Raw genomic sequence first — 18,982 nt, 5'->3', positions numbered from 1 at the left:
TGTTACGCAAACGCCAAGCCAGGCCAAAGATTATTGCGAAAGGCAAGCTTTAGCAATAGCCATTGCTAGTTACACTAATTTCCTATTTATTGGCTTTGATATTTGCTTTGCATTTGTTTTCACACAATTTGCGAAAGCGGAGCTGTCGCAACTGGTGTAAGCACGGGAACTAGACACACGCAGTGTGTTATTAAAAAAATTAAAGAGAATGTTGCCCACTACATGGTAATGAGTTCGTTTTCCTAAGCACTAATTTAAAATCACTCACTTTAAGAACCCGCTGCAGCACCTGTCATTGACTTGGCAAGTTGGAGTCATTAATCTCTGTCCCAAGTTCCGAGACCAGCTTGTATCATCAATATCTAACCATGCCCAGCTAAGAATGGGACGGCGTGCTTAAAGGCGGTAGTAGTAGTAAAAACGTCTTTATTAATCGGGTAAAATATATGGACACAGAGTGCCCGAGAATATTCATTGAAGGACTCCGTGCATACATAAAAAAACTGCATGATTCATGAGCATTTCCCAACTACATCGTGATAGCTCTGATGAGGGTATGTAAATTAACACAAGTACCAGAATTTATCCACGCGCTGGCGTCGCTTCCTCTTGAGATTAAAAAAGAAAAGTAGATGGTTGAGTTATGCTAAGAAAGTTCTGCTTTTATACTTACCAACAGCGTGAGAGAAGCGATAATCAAACTTCAATTGAAAACTAACAAGAGTTGGCAATATGGCCTGACGCCGGAAAGGAAAAAGTACATGCAGAATTAGCGTATGTTTGTCAAAGTTTTTTTTTCTGGGGGGGGGGGGGGGGGGGAGGGACTGCTCTAAGGAAGAAGAGAAGGTGAAAAAAGAGAGAGATAGAGAAATAGAAGAGAGGAAAGGCAGGGAAAGAGAGAGAGAGACAGGACAGATATTTTCATGTACCGTTTACTTGAAAGGCCTGCTCTTTCGTGCAATGCGAAATACTAGCCTGTATATGACAGGAAAGGAACTCTCCTGTGTCTGGCGACAATTTTTTTAATATGTTATGCAAACACCACGCCAGGCCAAAGATTATTGCGAAAGGCAAGCTTTAGCAATAGCCATTGGTAGTTACACTAATTCTTATTTATTACCTTTGATATTTGCTTTGCTCTTCTGTGTCTGGCGGGTAGTGAGCCAGGTTGGCTACCCTGCACTGATAAAAGGGATAAAGAGGGGCAAGAAGATGACAACGCGAGAGGAGAAAATTTACAGCTGGCAGCCAAACACAGTCAATCACCACAAACAGTGAGTCCAGTCAGTGGCGAATAAGGACCAGAAAAAAGAGAGGGAAAGGCAGTGAGGTTGGCAAGTGTTAATACCAGCTGATTAACCCGTACCGAGGAAACAGGAACAGAGAATAACAGGCTACAGAAAAAAAAATTTATGAAAAAAACTGGCAGACAAAAAGCACGCAAACTAGCGCAATGCAACACGATAGAACTTTTACAGTCGGTCACACAGTTCAGAAGCATTTTAGTATCAGAGCAACGCGTTTAAAGCCTTCAGTATTGAACTCGATCTAGTCCTCTGTCCTAGGACTTCTTCATCTGCCAAGGGGTGATCGTTCACTATATCAAGCGTGGTCAAGAGCGCTTTTCTAGCCCCGCTCTAACGGGAACAGTCACAGAGGCAGGGCCCGATCGTCTGCTGGGAGTCACAGTTACCGCAAGCATGTGGCCAAGCTGTAACATAGGGTTTATGATCATGAAAGCATAAACAAAGATGAATTCAGCTGCACTAATTATTTACTCTTTTAGAATACCAATGAAGCCACTGTATTACAGGGGGGGGGCTGGTAATCGATAGAAGACAGAAAATAAAAGACAGGTAACCGACGCAGCCTCGAAGTTCTTCCAACAGCTTATCGTGAGGTCCTGTATATTGAAGGAGTCTCGGCGGCCCTAGCTAACTTGTGATTGACGAAGATGGAGTGCGCTGAATGCTAAACGAGCCAAAATATTGCACTTAGCGAGATAGCTTTTATTGCGTCGTCACGGCCCAAATACAGGTGAGTTTAAGTCACACCGAAGTACCAGCATTAGGAGTCAGCACGAAATAAAAAGAATGGGTCCAAGTGCGGCTTTTATTTTCTTTGCTACCTGTTAGGGCCATATAATTGAAGGTAGAGTTTTGAAGCAACACTTAATCACTCCAAACTGCCTGGTTTAGCGCATTTCATTACTGTCATTTTAAAGAAGCACGGTGGCGATTCAATATCTTTGTGCACCGAAGAGGCATTAAGTCAAGCTCTGAAAGTATTTCTTCCTTTGTGAAACGTATGTTTTCTAGTTGCCTGAAAGCGATGTGAAGGGCAGTCCTTTGATAATGGCAGTTACATAGCAGGTGTTAAAAGTTCCTTTCCCACTGCGGCTGCTGCCACGGCACGAGGAGTCATCCGGAATAAATAAGCATTCGTGAAAGCAACGCCTATTCGACAATCGACACGAGAAGTGTCCTTCACGTCGAGTAAGATGAGGTAAAAGTTTAGTTCAATGTATAGGTTTCTGGCTTGAGAGAGAGATAGAGAGAGAGAAGTCATTGTTTAAATGCTGAGCCCTTTGCAAGCCTGAAAGTATTAGCCTATATGCTACTCTGCAAGATAATTAACGAGGGGCAGCTAAGTTCCGCATGGAATGAGGGCAGAAGAGAGGTAAATAATAGTAATACTGAAAAAAGCTGGCCTTGTCATCTCGATTTCGATTGCAAGCTGGTTTGAAAGGTGACTAATTGATAATAAAATATAATATAATATAATACATACAAGAAAAGTAGAAAGTTACCTATCAAGAAAGGGGTCAGGCAAGGAGACAGAATCTCTCAATACTATTCACTACATGCTTAGAAGTATTCAAGCTCTGAGACTGGGAAGGCTTAGGAGTGAGAATCAACGGCGAATATCTCGGGAACCTTCGGTTTGCATATGACATTGTCCTATTCAGCAACAATGGGGACGAATTACAGCAAATGATTGAGGACCTTAACCGAGAAAGTGTAAGAGTGGGGTTGAAGATTAATATTGTTACGCAAAAGCTACCGCAAGGACGGAGGAAGAGGAGAACGAAGTGCGCTTGTCTTGGTAGCGGCTCGGTGTCGGCGCGGCCCCTTATCATCAATTCATCTGTAAAATAAAGGCACCCCATCGTAACAGTTTTGGTGGAGGTGCTGGGTAGCACAACAGACTGGGAGGCTAAATTTGACACCCACAATGTAGTCGTTCCGCAGGCCACAGAGAGGACGCATCGAGGTACGAGCACACTTTTCTTCACTACCATCGAAGGCACAGGCTCAACAATTGCATCAAATGTATCGGCGTCGACACCGCAAGCAGCAACCCGAACTCTGGATACGGAACGTGCCGGTAAGACTGCATCTTCAATGACGGCGAGAGTGCATGAACAGGTAGCAGGTTGGTCGGCAAGCGAAGAGAGGAACAGCTCGCCAGTACCGCAGTCAACAGTGGCACCACACTGTTGTAGGAAATCGAGGCCAAGAATTACGTTGTGAGTGGATTGAGCAAGTACGGCAAATTCGGCTTGATACACCTTATCGGAGAAATAAACGTTCGCGGTGCACACTCCAATTGGTCGGAGCAACTCTCCACTCACAGCACGAAATGCATTAGCGTTATTCCAGCGGAACATCACTTTACGGCCTAGTCGGGTTTTGAAAGCCAAACTGATAACGGAGACACTCGCTCCCGTGTCCACTAAGGCCAACGTAGCGACATTGTCCACTAAAACATGAATCTTGTTATGACGCATGGTGACTGGCGGAGGCATAGGGGCGTGTAGCTGATGATGACTGGCGACCTCACCTCCATTGGTCGCGCCGCCTAGTTTCCCGGCGGCGGTGACGTGAGACGTCGTCGCGGAGATGGAGACCTGCGCTGGCGTGAAGGCGGTGGCGTCAAGCTCCGCACAGAAGCTGGAGAGTCACTACGGTGATGCGCCTGGTGGTTTGTCCTGCTATCGGAGTCAGAAGGCCAGCGTGTGCCGCCGCCGTGCCGGTTGCTACGCCGATAAAACGTGCGCGGTCGCTCATACGACGGTGGTGACATGCGTGGGCGATGAGGACAAAATCTGGCGACGTGACCGCGAATACCGCATTGGAAGCAGATGGGACGCTCACGGGGCGCACTAAAATTGTCATTAGCAGGATAACTGGCACGGTCATCCCACTCGTGAGAAACTGCAGGTGCTCTGGGTGAGTAACCGTCGTGGAACTTATAACTGGGATACGCGTTCAGAGTAGGGTTTGGCGCTCTTGAACGAGGAGCGAAGTTGTTGGCGTCTATGGAGGCGGCAGTGATGGACGTCTCACCGAAGTCGCAGTGAGAAAGGGGCTCTCGAACCCGCGGAGTAGAGAGGGAAGCCGCCTCACGTCGGTCAAGCTCTTCGCGCACCACTTGCCGAATAACTGACGCAAGGTCGGATGGAGTTGGGACCAGGTCAACACTGGCGACGTTAGTTACATTGGCCAGGCGGCCGAACTTCGGTGTGATACGCCGAGCTTTCAAGGCTTCAAACGTGCGGCAGTGTCGAATGACGTCGCTTACGGAGTCCAGACTGTCTTTGCCGATGAGGAACTGGTACACGTCCTCAGCGATCCCTTTTAGAAGATGACCAACTTTGTCCTCTTCTGTCATCTGAGGGTCCAGGGCCTTGCACAATTTCAGGACTTCCTCGATGTACGTCGTGCATGTTTCGCCGGGAACTTGGGCTCGCTGCATTAGGGTTTGTTCCGCACGCTTCTTTTTAGCTGCCGGATCTCCGAAGCACTTCTTGATTTCATCTACGAACCGTTCCCACGTCGTCATGCTTTCTTCGTGGTTTTCAAACCACACTGACGCGGTTCCCTTGAGGAAGAAGGCAACGTTGTTAAGCTGGGCGGTGGCATTCCAGCCATTGAACCGACTTGCGCGCTGGTAAAAGCTGAGCCATCCGTCCACGTCTTCCCCGGCTTTTCCGGCGAAGGTTCGTGGTTCGATGTAGGGCTGCCATTGGGAGCTGGAAGACGGCGGCGGGTTGTCGCCGTCGGAAGCCATCTCTGGTGGCAGACCGGCAATTCGGCGACTTCGGCGAAGCTCCACGGATTGCACTTCTGCGGGTGGTTGGTCGTCGTTGTTCGGGGACGCCGTTGTTGTACCCAGCACCGTCCACCAAGCACCCAGCACCGCAGAAGACTAACATAATGTCCAATAGCCTGGCAGGGGAACGGAGACTTTTCGGAGACTATCTTCTTCATTCAATTACAAATGAACCAGCGATGACGTAAGTCCTATTTTCATACTCTGACAGAGAGTTCACGTCTAATGCACGTAACGAAACGCTTCTTCATTAGTCGGGCACAGTCACCTTGATTTACCCTCTAAAACGTGATCATGCGCGAGAAGAACCAGAAAGTTGTCGAGGGCGCTCGATTTCCTGTCAAGTGACTATCAACCCTATGAACAGTCATTGAGTAGTCCATAGTCGATACTACGCAATTGATGAAATTGTGTGCGCTGAATGCGTGAAATTGATAACTGTGACGAGAAATACAATGTTAAAAACATAACAGGATACATAATATTACATGCATAACTGAACTGACTTATACCATAAGGCTGCCAGTGCTATAGTAAGAAACTATTCACCGGTTTAAAAAAGTCTTCACACATAAGCGATATAGTTAGCAAACCAAACCTGAAGTTTGGGAGGAGTGGGAACAGAACCACTGCAGCCCACAGGTATGTGAACATAAATAATAGGGAATGAAATTCGCAGCACATGACTTTCCCTAGCCAACATTACGTCCGGTGGTAGGTAGTAGAAAAATCACAAGCCTGAATTTTAATTCCCAGAATATTCATGCGCGCTTCCCTAATCTTTTCAACGGTCGGAGTGTACACTGACGGCAGCCCTTTCATTAGGGCCTTCATTAAATGAGTTTGCTATGAGGTGGGGAGAATTGGCTCAAAAAAGCAGGCGCAAAAAAAAAAACATTACTTTCCAACTTTCGGGAAACTAGGCAGCCAGAATTTAATAAAGAGGCACACTGTTTTTTTTTTTCACTCCTTGCAACGAGGCTAGAAAGAACTTCTGTAAATGCAAAGCGTCTTTTTTATTAATTTGTGCTGCAAATTCAGCTGGATTCGCACCTAATAAAAATAATTTTCACTATAACCAAACCTCTAACCAGACAAAATGAGCGCCAATGCGAAATCGGATTTTTTTTAAACCTTTCTCGAGAAACTCAAAAGCTTTGTCCAGAGTTCATGCTCTACCTAGTTTAACCTTTCCAGTAGGGCTTAAGTTTTCTATAGACACTAGGGTTCACATCTCATCTTTATAATCCTTTTGCATTATGCATCAAATCCCCGGGTTATCGCTTATGGAGTCGGCGATGAGCTTAGCCTGCTGGAAAGACGGGAACAACAAGAGTTCACTCTTTGGCTGAACAACCCGCTTACTCGGCGAGAGCTCAGATTAATAGAAATCCAGACGAAATCGAAACGAAATGATATTGACTGACCATGATTCACGGTAGCAGTGGATCGAATAACTTGCGCAGTAATCGCCAATACAGTTCGCACAAAAAACATAGCGTAATACTTTCCCATATTGAATTTTGGGCGCACCGGATCAATGAGTTAAATCCAACCATTACTAATAACATAACCTTTCGAAAGAAAACTTATGCACAGCACAAGTTTTGTATAAAACGGCCTCAAAATGTGCCGTGAAATGCTTTGCTTGTCCATTTAGGAGTTTCTTATGCGGTATTCATTTTCAGAGTATATGTTTATTCTAGAGCATAATAGGTGAAAAAATATTAGTGGAAACTGCGAAGCGTCTGGCTGCAGATTTTGATTATACAGAAGTTCTCTGGTACTGACTTTCCAGTTTCACGCTATTATATATATAAGATATTCGCTTTAACAGACTTCCAAATAGCATCGTAACTGATTAAATAATTGCAGCAGATTTCTACGATTTTTTCCTAAAGAGAAATATATTGCCTACTAAATTAGATATACAAAGCCTATATTTTACGAAAATTTGTATTCAGTTACATAATATTGTACCTGGCTACCGCCAATCAAACCACGACCAGACCGTTTACCCATCTCTATACCCACTTTGTTCTTCACGCTTCCTCGTCCATCCACACATCAAAAAATTCTCAGCCCTTCCACTACTGTTAAGATGGAAGCCAGCGAAGCTATGACTATGGTGGGTCTCCTATAGTGAATATTGCTATAGTCAATTGATATATTATCATTATTGGCTATATTGAGCGTCTTTGGTATGCCCTTCGAAGAGCAAGGACACCGGCGTCTCGTTTTCGCCCGGCGCGATGGCCAAGTAGTGCGTTTGCTGCGCCAAGTCCGCCCCATCGTCATATACTAGCGTATGGGCCAATTCGCGAATAGCCGCGGCACACTGCATGACGTCGTCAGGATCCTGACGTTAGGATCCTGGAAGATGTGGTTAAACGAGCGTCCGTCCCATAGCGACTCCAGAGGGCAACTGCTGATAAGAGCGCTCGCGCGATCTCCGCGTCACGAGACAAATGGGCACAACGATTGGTGTGACGGTGGCGAGGGGTATATCGATTGGCCAATTGGCCATCATCCGCTTTGACACCTGTGCTAAGGCACAACTGGCGGGAGACCGCCACGCCCATGGAGCCCAAGCACTACGCACAGGGAGCCGAGATTGTCGATCTACTTCCGCTCTATATCCTTCCGTTGCCGGACGCCATCTCCTGGAACCTAGCCTATAACAGCTTCGCTGTAAAAACCGGAATAAGCATCCCACCAATTCCACGCTTCAGTCAAACCTAACCTACTTCAATTGAATCGCTGAAGGACTCATCTACGAGAACAGCCAACTCGTCATGTAAAATCCTTTCCGAGGAGCCTTTGAGGCACTGAAAAAATACAAAAATTATGGTAAATAATTAAACAAGTCTGATAAAAAATGAGCAGCCCCTCCGTGTCGAGGAAATGGGAGTAAGCGAAGCTTGTCGTGTGTTTCTTCGGTGTTCCTCGGAAGGAATTTCACTGACGAGTACTACGTTGTGCTCTAACGACAACCGGTCACGCGCACTGCAGCTGGCTCCGAAGTTCCGGTTGAGAAACTGGAGCTGGAATCGGGGAAGTTGGCGCTAGCGTTGCCGAGGCCTGCACCACCGTTGTCGGGTTGCTGGAGGGCAAGACGACGTTGACGTTTGGCCTCGCGCCACCGCGCCACCACAGCCCTTTCCCGAGCACGTTCGCGGTGCCATTGCTCTAACGCAGCTTGCTGCTCGGCGAAACGCACCACGCGCGGCCTTCCCATCCAGGCGCCGAAGCTGATCTGAGGCGAGGGAAGCCCGGCGGAGCGCGCGCCAACGCTATTTCCTTTCCTTTCCTTCCCCGTCACACACCAAACGACCCTGATTGGTCGCGCGTGTCACGTGATCTGTCGTCAGCGCAGCTTTCCCAGCACCTGCTCTTTCTTTCTTTCCTTCATTCTTTCTTTCTTTCTTGTCCGTTGCTCATACCCGCATATCCCTGGCTCATACCCGCACAAGCAATGCGGGTAGCGCCAAACATGAGTTTTTGCGTGACTACAATTACACCGAAACTTGTGAGCCAATACAAGCTTCTCTTGAAAAATAAGCAGTTAACAATGATCAAATTGGGGCATGTACTGCTTTCCATAACAATACAGGGAACGGTACAGCTTCCTGCATTTTTAACGATATCGCGCGAGAACACTATAATATGGTGGTGCGTCGCCCTGAGGGAACATCGCATTGGAGGACTTGCACAGGAGAGTGCATAGTGTGCTTGAGAGTACTTCTGTGTTGCTGATTATCGCCGCTTAAAGGCCCCCTCACGAGGTCTGTCCATTTTGAGCTGATAAGCGCAATGCATACAATGCGCGCTGACGATCGTGTCTGCTAAATATTACACCGCTAGGCGCCGCGGAAACCGGTAAAATTTCAAACAAAACGCCGTTTGCCTTTCTCCTCGCGGGTGCCGCGCTGTCAGCCTGAGAGCCGACGTATTTCGCACAAGTGCGCCTACGTAGATCGCAGTGCTGTGACGTCGCTCGTAGTGACACGTGACTTCGAGAATTATTCAAGGCAACATCAGTAATTCGTTTAATGTGTTGCTTCAATAGACGAATCAAAGTTTGCAGAAATAATAAAACGTACCAACCGAATGTCTGTGTGTTCTTGTTTTACTTCGCACCGCAGTAAGAGAGGAAGAGAGGTGTACTTCCGTTTCGTCTGCTTATTCCCACGTCGTGCAGTCACGAGCGCTGACGACGAAAGTCATTTTTTACTGTGTACCAGCGCGCGATCATGCTGTGTGATCAGCTTGCGTCTGCCTCTGCGTTCGTGTAGCACTATTGCGCCCCGAATCGACAGGGCGCATTCTTTGGTTGTTTCCACCCAGGCAGTCCTTTCATCAGCGTCGCCTAGACGGCGACAGTGCCTGACACCGACGGTGACGGGCAAACAAGCGTTTCAAATTGGCAGTGCGCATCCTTTGGGGGCTTACCCGGAAGCTACCCCTTCATCAGCGACCGCCTACCTGGTGACGCGGCCCGATACCGGCCGAGACGCGATGACAAAGAAGCTCACTTAAAAGCGACCGCAACCACCAACTTCGTGGAATTACTACCGTGGGAACGGCGGCGATGTCGGTTTCCCAGATGGCCACGCAGTTGCGGCAAATGCGAGGGTGCAACATTACGACCCCTCTGATTGGCCGCACCAAGGTCATCAGATTCCCTATTCGGGTCAACTAGGGAAGACGACTGTTTTATAAGAGACACCTTGGGTGCACTGGTGTGTCCTGACGTGTTCTGATATGTGCTCAGACATGTAGTGAGCTGAGGCTTTCAAAGTGCTCCCCCATGGAGTGGGCTTCCATATTCGTAGCCACTGTAAATATGTACAATAAACCCTTTTGAGATGCGAAGCAGCTTATGGTCGGGGCTATGTCATTCCCTCCCTCCATCCGCCGTGCGGCGTCCACACCCGCACTGCGCATGCGCATCCTCCTCCCCCTCCTCTCCTTGTGTGTATATGTATAGTATATGTACGCCCAGCTCCGGCTTCCGGAAGCCGGAACCAGAAGCTGGCTTCTGCTTCCGGTTCCGCTTCTGCTTCCGGTTACGTTCCACTTCCGGTTCCGGAAGCCAGCTTCCGGCGTTTCGCCCGAATGATCGGCTGCTTCGCCCACTCATCATCATTCACTTCGTCCTCTCATTCTTCTCCCGCAGCGCCGCGATGAATGCCACGGACAGCACAGCGTTAACGCCAGTGTCAGCGCCGTGGACAGCGCCGCGGAGAAGAGGGCTCGAGCCGCTGCCACGAAACGGCAGCGGCGACAGGCCGATCTGAAAACTAATGGGAACTTGAGTCGACCCCATGGCTGCTTCGCATACTACTCAGGGTTCCCCTACGGGAATATGGTGTAATTTTTTTCCTCTCGCTATTAGTCCCGTACGTGCTCATCCCTTTGACTGAAGGATCGCCGCCCTAAACGATACCCCGAGTCCCACCAGCAGTGAGTGTTCTCGTGCACAGCGAGCAAAATCGTGTGCTATGCGATTTAAGACAAAAGCAACAGCTCGCGCTCGAGGCCGTCACCGGAAGTGCGCCGCGCATAAAAAAATGCGAGAAAGAAAACACAAGGAAGCGGGACCCGTGACGTACGCGTCACGCGATTCTCCAGACTTCGCATGGGAGAACGCAGGGAAGGAACTTCACTTGCGGAGGCTACAATGGGCAAGGGGACAAAGTATCTCTTGGCAGTGGCTCTCACCTCTTTTGGCGCTGATGATGATAAGTGGTTCTTGAGGGAAAGGGAAAGGTTGGCGCTATCTTCTGCAGCCCTTTAGCGCATGGTTTCGCGGCACTGAAACATTTCTATCTCGGATATTAATGAACCAACTTGAAAAATAGTGAAGCATCAATTGCGATAGCAAATTAGTGGAGAGCTATACGGAGTAAGGATAGTAGTTTTATCAGCTGTATAAACTTGGACATGCAGCAGCACCAGCAACGCGCAGAACTGTTGAGAGAGAGACTGTGGTGGTGAAGAGGAAGAGGAGCCACGCCGTCGGCGTTTTGCCCGCGTTCGCACCGAACGCGCGCGGCGTTGGTGACTGTTGCAGGTGCCCCTGGGGGCGGCTCGGAGGTTTTCGACGAGATCAGAACGGGACACTCGTCGAGCAGCGTCCGAAGTCTTTACCACCTTCTCGCCTCGCAACTTTTTTATATAAATACGCATTTGGTGCCGCCGCTAAACGTTGCCTCCCCTCCCTCCCTCCCGTCCCCCCACGGCCTCTCGCGCGACGGTAGAAGTCGCGTTTGCTCTCTCTATATATATATGGTGATTGTAAAGGAGGAAGGAGACGCTTCATTCTGCAGCCCTTCAGGGAGCACGACGCAGAACGAGCGTTTGCTATCCGCCATGCGTTCGCTCTCCTGGATAGTCCGCGTCCCTCGCACATAAAGCACACGGTGCGCGGCGAGGATTTCATTGCCTTTTGACGTCATGCGGGACCTCGCGGCGACGGCGACGCCGACGGCCGAAATCCGGTTTGAGCGTCCATATAATTGCTGTCGCAATAAAATGCGTTCGGTAGAACGCTCCCTAGAGGGCACTAACAACTTCCAAAGTATAACCAGAATTTGCTATGTGGCCTGGTAAGGGGTCCATTAAAGGCACTAAAATGACGCGTGATGGACGCTCGCGCGATATAGTTGGAAATGCGGAAGGCTTTACCTCGGAACAACAAATCACAGAAGGTGACTTAGAAGTGCTCGAGATTAGACGTTGGAATACTGTCCAATATTCCCTTAAGCCCTTCCTAATCCTCTTACTGAATTACCAGCTCAACCGTTACTTCCTCTCAAGTGAACTTTTCATCCTCGGATATATCTTGTTTCAGAGCTTCTGCGTATGTAGTCTTGACTATCGCATGCTATTCACTCTTTTTGATTTGTCTATTTATGTATTTATGTTGCACCACATATTTAGGCATATGTTATATTACTTTAGTTAGCTGCTGCACTATTTTCTTTTTGTGGTAACTAATAACCAAAGGTCCCGGCCCAGTCTCTAGACCTTGAAGCTCTTGTCTGTAATCCTCTGCGCCTAACTGATTCTATATTGTGCAGATAATAAACTAAAACTGAAACAAACAGGGCAGATGTGCGCACTGCGCTCAAAGAGAAATAAATTATACGCACGTAGCTAATACCGGCAAAGAACACATTTATGTATTTTAACGCTAATAAGTACTAATGTGAGACGACAGAAAAAAAGAAACTCAAGTAGCAAGTTACATTGGCACTATTAAGGACATGGTAGTATACAAAATCACACTGCACAGCGCAAGTTATTATACTACACTGTGAAGAAACTGAAGTACGAAGTGCTCACGGGGCTGTAAAGAATCATATATTAGTTTGCTTCTTTTTCTAAGTCACAAAGAAAATAAGCTGTAGACATCGCTTTTTATAAGTGGTGTTAGTACGGGAAATTGTACCAAATCTGCAGATAAATTATTTTATATTAGTGCACCTGTGGTCTGAACTAACTTACGTTTTAACGTTTTAGACATCCCCTCATGTTTAATTGTTGGCTTCAGGGATGCCTACAATGCCCATCGGGCTAGCCATAAATAAGCCGCCTTTGTCACCACAACGATCTTGTTCATCATCGTCACCGCCTCATCATCCCTGCCTCGCTCTCTAATCACATGTCTGTCCACGCCTTAACGCATGACCTCGTGGCGCTAGCGCATCGACGCGCAATCTAGCGGGTGTGCAAAAAAAAAAATTACCCGATTTGATAAACCTTCGCATAGCCATCGTATACCACAATCATATTGCATTCCTGTTCCGACCCTATCTGCGGTGTAGTGCGCCCACTTTCGGACCCAATAAAGCTTCACCACGCATCAAACCGCCTCCCGTGCAACTCAGCATGACGGTTCGATGATCCCGCCAGCAGCCGACGAGGACATGCTATTTTCTTTCTCTTGTTATTCCTCTTCCGTTTACGTCGGCTGACGTCATTTTGTTTTCCTTATAGAGTCCCTTCCGGATACGGGTCACTTCCCTAAACAGATCGTTTCCGCTTCCTTCACCACCACGGTCAGGTTTCTGTAGCGTCGTTTTGAGCAAAGACAAAGAGGAGAATTCGGAGGAGGAAAGCTGGGAGGGAGGGGGGGGGGGGTTCCAGGAAGTCTGGTGTAACGGCTGGCTTCCATTAGCGCTTAGGTCACCAGGGTCGACACACTCCAAAGCAAACAGGAAAGCGGATATGAAGACATGGAACGAAAAAGTAAATAAAGAAATTGATAACAGAAGAATGCAAAGAACGATAAGGCGTATTAATGCCGGTATGCGGATGGGACCGCAGCCAAATTCGATTAGCTCGGGGTCAATCAGTCGAAGCACCGCAGCGTTCTTCCGGGTTGGATGCTGAAGCCAAAATGCACGTCGAGGTTGTTGCGTCGGAAAAATGCACTATGAGGTACCTAAGGATAACGTAGTTGGGGAGTTTTAGGGAGAAGTCTATTTGCTAACGGAAGCCGAAGTTATGTCGGCGGAATGGCGCGTCGAAGGTTACTTCCCAAAACTAGAGGCGGAGCCGAGTCGATATAGAGACGGCTGAGATTGCCCCCAGCGGCCAGATAATGAGACAGCGCCGAAATGAAATCCTTAGTTGACCCTAAACATATGCCGTAATCGTTCGCACAGCATTTGCGTGGCCAGCAATAGTGGCCACTAGAGATAACGTGGTACTACGATGCCAATTAAACTTCTCTATAGAGTGGTCAATCGACCGACTTGGTCTAGGAAGCACGTGCAGTCCCCAGCTGGCCACTCGCCAAGTCTAGACAAGTGTGCTTCGCACTTGTACGATTCGTGCAGAAAATTGAGGGATGCAGTCATGCATGCGAGAAAGATAACACATCGAGGAATGATTAGGACCGCCAGGATAAACGCTGTTCTTTAAACCTTATTTGCCTCTTCACCTGACTTTTTGCGCATGCTGGCTGCTGCTGCCTTGCCGATTAAAGAACTTGGGCCACCGAGTATAGTGCCACTGTACACGTGGGACTGTGTATGTAAACATTCTTGGACAATCCCCCAAAAATGGGCACACACCACTGGATATGTTCCTAAATAGACAACCACAGCAAGAGGGAAGAAGTGAAGAGGTCAGCAAAAGAAAAGCGCAAAGAAATCAACTGTGAAGAAGTGAAGCAGCCGGCAACAAAAGTAGCCGAGTGTGGAGAAAGTATAGTAAATCAAAGAAACTAGGACCATCGCGTGTATTGCGCGAGGAGAATTGAGCTACTTATAAGTGAAGAAGAATAAGTGAAGACCATTGCAGTAAATATCAAAGAAAACTTCCCTTATCACGGTTCCCCACATATGCGTGGGATCCACGTTTCTTTTTTTTTTCTTTTTTACACCGTGGGGTGTAGAATCAGCGCATTGTACTTACCCCTACCCCCGCTTACATGTTTTGCCTGTAGGACTCGACCACTGCAACGCAAAGTAAAGGAAGTCCAATAGACCGATCCCACCGGCCAGTTTCACGACGCCACCGCTGCCGCGGTGCATGCTGGTACTTGTAGTCATCCGGCCGCTCCAGCCGCCCGGAGTGCCTGTGCGTCCTGTTTCCGAACGCTTTTTGGCAATTTTTATGGATCGTGTTGAGCCATCGTGCGATGGGAGGATTGACCTGTACGTTCCTGGGTGCTACAACAACCACACAAGGGACAAAGGCTTCGGATTCTATGTGTTTTCTAAAGAGCGAAAGCTTCGAGAGACGTGGATCCAACAGATTAATATAGGTGGTACTGGTAATACACAGCGCGAGAAAAAACACGGGGACGAATAGCGACCGCATTTCGATGGGGGCAAAATGCTAAAACATCCGTGTACTTAGATTTCCCGGAATTTATAGATTTGCCGATTATCGATTACCTATTGATTGGCTATCGATTACCTATCGCAAGTTATTGGCCACGTATTTGGGCTAGACTAAGCATTACCAAGCCATCCCCAGCATTTCCCGAAATTTATTGATTATTGATCGATTATCGATTAGCTATTGATTGCTTATCGCAAGGTATTGGCCACGTATTTGGGCTAGGCTAAGAACTACCACGTCATCCCCAGCATTTTCCGGAATTTATTGATTATTAATCGATTATCGATTAGCTATTGATTGGCAATCGCAAGGCATTGGCTACATATTTGGGCTAGGCTAAGCACTACCACGTAATCCCCATAATTTTCCGGAATTTGTGATTATTGATCAATTATCGATTAGCAATTGATTGTCTATTGATGACTTCGCGATCATTGGCTATTGGTGTTTTTATGTTAAAAACGCCGCCTAGCTTACCCAAGAACTTCTAGATATCGCTGTTACCGAAGTCTGCAAGTCGTGCGCGAAACCCCTGTAGGTAAGCATCATTAGGGCACGAAGGTTTCGGCGCCGCATTTCAAACCTGTCTCCAACAGGTATACAAATCCTATTATGTCCGTCGCTAAGCAAACATAACGTTGCAGTCACCGAGATGCACTTGTGCAAAAATAGCAACGCAAAACGACCGCGTACAACAAACAGCATATACTACATACAAAGCTTGAACAAATACGATACTCAACACGTAATCAGCGGGTAGCAACCGAAATGAAAGAGCAGCAGGCACTTTTCAACGTTCGCCTCGCATGCTACAATGAACAGCCGATGTCATTTCCTAAAATACATGAATTTTTCTCGGTGGAATTTTTCTCGGAGTCGCAGAGATGTCTGCGAAGCTCGTGCGCTGTACTCAACGAGCGCGGACAGCGGTTACAGTGGCTGTACCGCGGTGGTGTGGGTGACCAGTTGACTACAACCAAGATGGTGACAGTGCTACTTCCGGAAAACCGGCGCATGCGCAGATCGGTCGGTGGGATCGGTCTATTATGTGTTGTAGTGGGCCAGTTGCTTGTGTGACATGATGGAACAGTGCGCTGTGAAGCAATACTTTCGGCACTGACGTAAGGAACTGGCACATTAGACTGACACGAAGCGCAGATAAAGAGTCATAATCTTGTCTCGATGGTCGCTTTGAGTGCAGTTTTTCTTAGGAGCGGCACCCAAATGAGCACGGGTGCCGCAAGAGCGTGGTACCTTCAACTTTGTTACTACAGTGGTACCTATATAGCTACCTGTCTTGAATGTGATAGCTGCCGCGCTACCCCGCCCGCTAGCTTGAACCTCGTATTTTCTCTGTCAATACTCGTTTTTCTTATCTCGGCAGCGTCCTAGTACTGTGAACGGGAACGTGGCAGTTTGCACTCATGAATGTCACGAATAGTGCGTTTTCATCACGACATATATGTCCCGTCGCGCCCAGTTTTGTGCGCTTCTTTCTTTTTAAGGCGCCACTTCCGCGTACGCCAAGTGCCGTTGTTACCGAAAGCAAGGAACTCTATTCCGGAAACAAGTTGTTCGGACGTCCTCCACTGCCAAGACAACTCGTCGCAGAGCATAGGCGTAGTATAGGAGAACACGGCGGCTCTCGGATACGGGGCGAATAAAAGCACGAGTCGGTCGATGGCTTCTGCCCCGGTGCGTGCTTTTTCTTTATTGAGGGGAGAGGGCGTGGGAAAGAGAGGGGCGTCCACATGCGAGCACCGCTTTCACCGCCGACCCAGTTCGAAGGGAATCGATACGGCAATCGATGGTGGGTTCATGTCTGGGGCATGCACGAAGAGAGCGCGGGGAAGACGCGCCTTACCTTCTTCATGTTACGAGAACAAGAAGGCTCGGCTACGAGAAAAAGAAAAACAAACAAGTGAAGAAAACAGATGTCACTGTTGTGGAAATTGCTACGGAGAGCTAGAGGGTGCCCGAAGGAACCCAAAACAGACACGCGACGGTATAGAATGGGCGTTCAATTCTTACCTGGAATGTTCGTTTTCAAAGTGCTGTCTTTCAGTGTAATCAATTCAGTATCAAAACTGATTTGCTCTAAATGAGCCAACATCAGCAGCTGACCCCACTGAAATACCTGTCTCTTTCGTTCCGGTTTTTGTTCGTTAGTGGGCTGTAAAATTGACACTTTGCGTTCACTTCGATATTTTACTTTATTGTCAGCACACACACACACACACACACACACACGCGCACACGCACACGCACACACACACACACACACACACACACACACACACACACATATATATATCCACATCTTAAGAAGCAAACAAACTGTTATGTCAAGGAGAGCATATAGGGTAAATTACTTGTAGTTCGTCATTGAATGAAAGCAACGATCAAATGAATTGAAATGAAAGTGGATAAAAAAAATACCAACTGGCGGAAGGTGGGATACGATCCCACATCTTCGCATTACGCGTGCTGTTACCGACTGGTCTTGTCTACTGAGCTACCGCGTCGCCGTCTTCCCATGCCCTTTCGGGGGTATCTATGTTTATCTACTAGAACTATAGCCCCTCCAGTGGTAGTCAGCGCCATCACTCATGGCCTTGGCGGTGGATGTGGAACATCCTTTCTGCCGCAGGCGTCACATCCTTGTGAACTATGTATATATATGTATATATATATACATATCGCTAAATAAAATTAACGATCAATTGCCTATCCCTTTTAGATCACTAAATGGAAAAACATAATTCATATGGGTCCCTCCTTTTCTAGTGACAGTATTTCTACGTCCAGCAAATCAACTTTAACAAGGGGGCTGGGAATGAACCTTGGGGCGACTCAGATTTACTAATTCAAGTATCTCTGAAACACAGAAACGCTTTCATTAGGCCACTGCTGAACCATTTTGAGTAAAGTTTGTTGCATTTACGACGATCCCTTACGTAGGATATTTTCATCTAAATACGCTGGTCAGAAAACTGATCTGTCTCGGGAACCACTGTACCAATTTTAATGAGGCATTGAAAAGGAAAAGTTGAAATCTAGTGACTGCTTGGATTGAAGTTTTTATTTGGGCAAGTAATTTTATAATTAAAAATGTTTAAAATCGAAAATTTTCAGAACACGAACTTAACAAGTTTATGACTCTCTAACTCAGCAGCAAGGTACTTATAATTCTGTAAACTGCATCTAATAGTACATGTGAAGCGTACTTATGTGATGTATTACACATTACTTTAAAGTACACCACTTATATGTGAGTAGGACGTTTGCAAAACCACCTTTAACATTGCAACAGGTTAGCGTATGATTTAAATTTCGATATATCAGATGGCCCCCTTTCAACGGATCCAGTTTACAGAATGACGATATTTGTTCTTGGCGGAGAGTTAGAAATTTGTAAACTTCGAGCTTGTACTTTTTTTAGCCTTACCGATTTTAGGCAGTTTCTGTAAAAAAGGCCAGGACATAATTCAGAATTCTGCTTCTTATAGTCACCGCTATATAACGTCACCCCTTGAATGCAATAAATTTAATTCAAATTGGTCAAGAGGTGGCCTGATAGAACCATTTCTGCATTTTACACGTACATGAAAATCGCCATCGGAGTTGGCCTCGAACTAAAGCTTCCTCTAAAAGGAAAACCCCACTGCCTGAAATGAAATTTTAATTCAGAGCCACGTTTCGACTTAAAAGCTAACATAGAATTGGTTCGATTTCTAGTAAATTGAAACACAAGTTTCGAGCTACGTAATTCTACGCTTACTATTTTCTAAATGTCATCTGTTGGAGAGCTTTAGGCGGACAAATATGACATATGAATTTACAATTTATGAGGAATTGCTACACTGTTTATGCATGTGTTGAAAGAAGTGCTGTTCCTAAGTTATCGGTAAAATGGGAGAACCTGTAATATATATCAGTTTTATGCATTTTAGATGCCCATATAATAGTTGTTTACAGAATCGCGATATCAGCTTTTGTCTCCAAG

This window comes from Dermacentor silvarum, chromosome 7, assembly GCF_013339745.2.
Source record: "Dermacentor silvarum isolate Dsil-2018 chromosome 7, BIME_Dsil_1.4, whole genome shotgun sequence".
Taxonomy (NCBI): Eukaryota; Metazoa; Arthropoda; class Arachnida; order Ixodida; family Ixodidae; genus Dermacentor; species Dermacentor silvarum.
The sequence above is the reverse complement of the archived record's forward strand: the minus strand, read 5'-3'. Positions refer to the sequence as shown.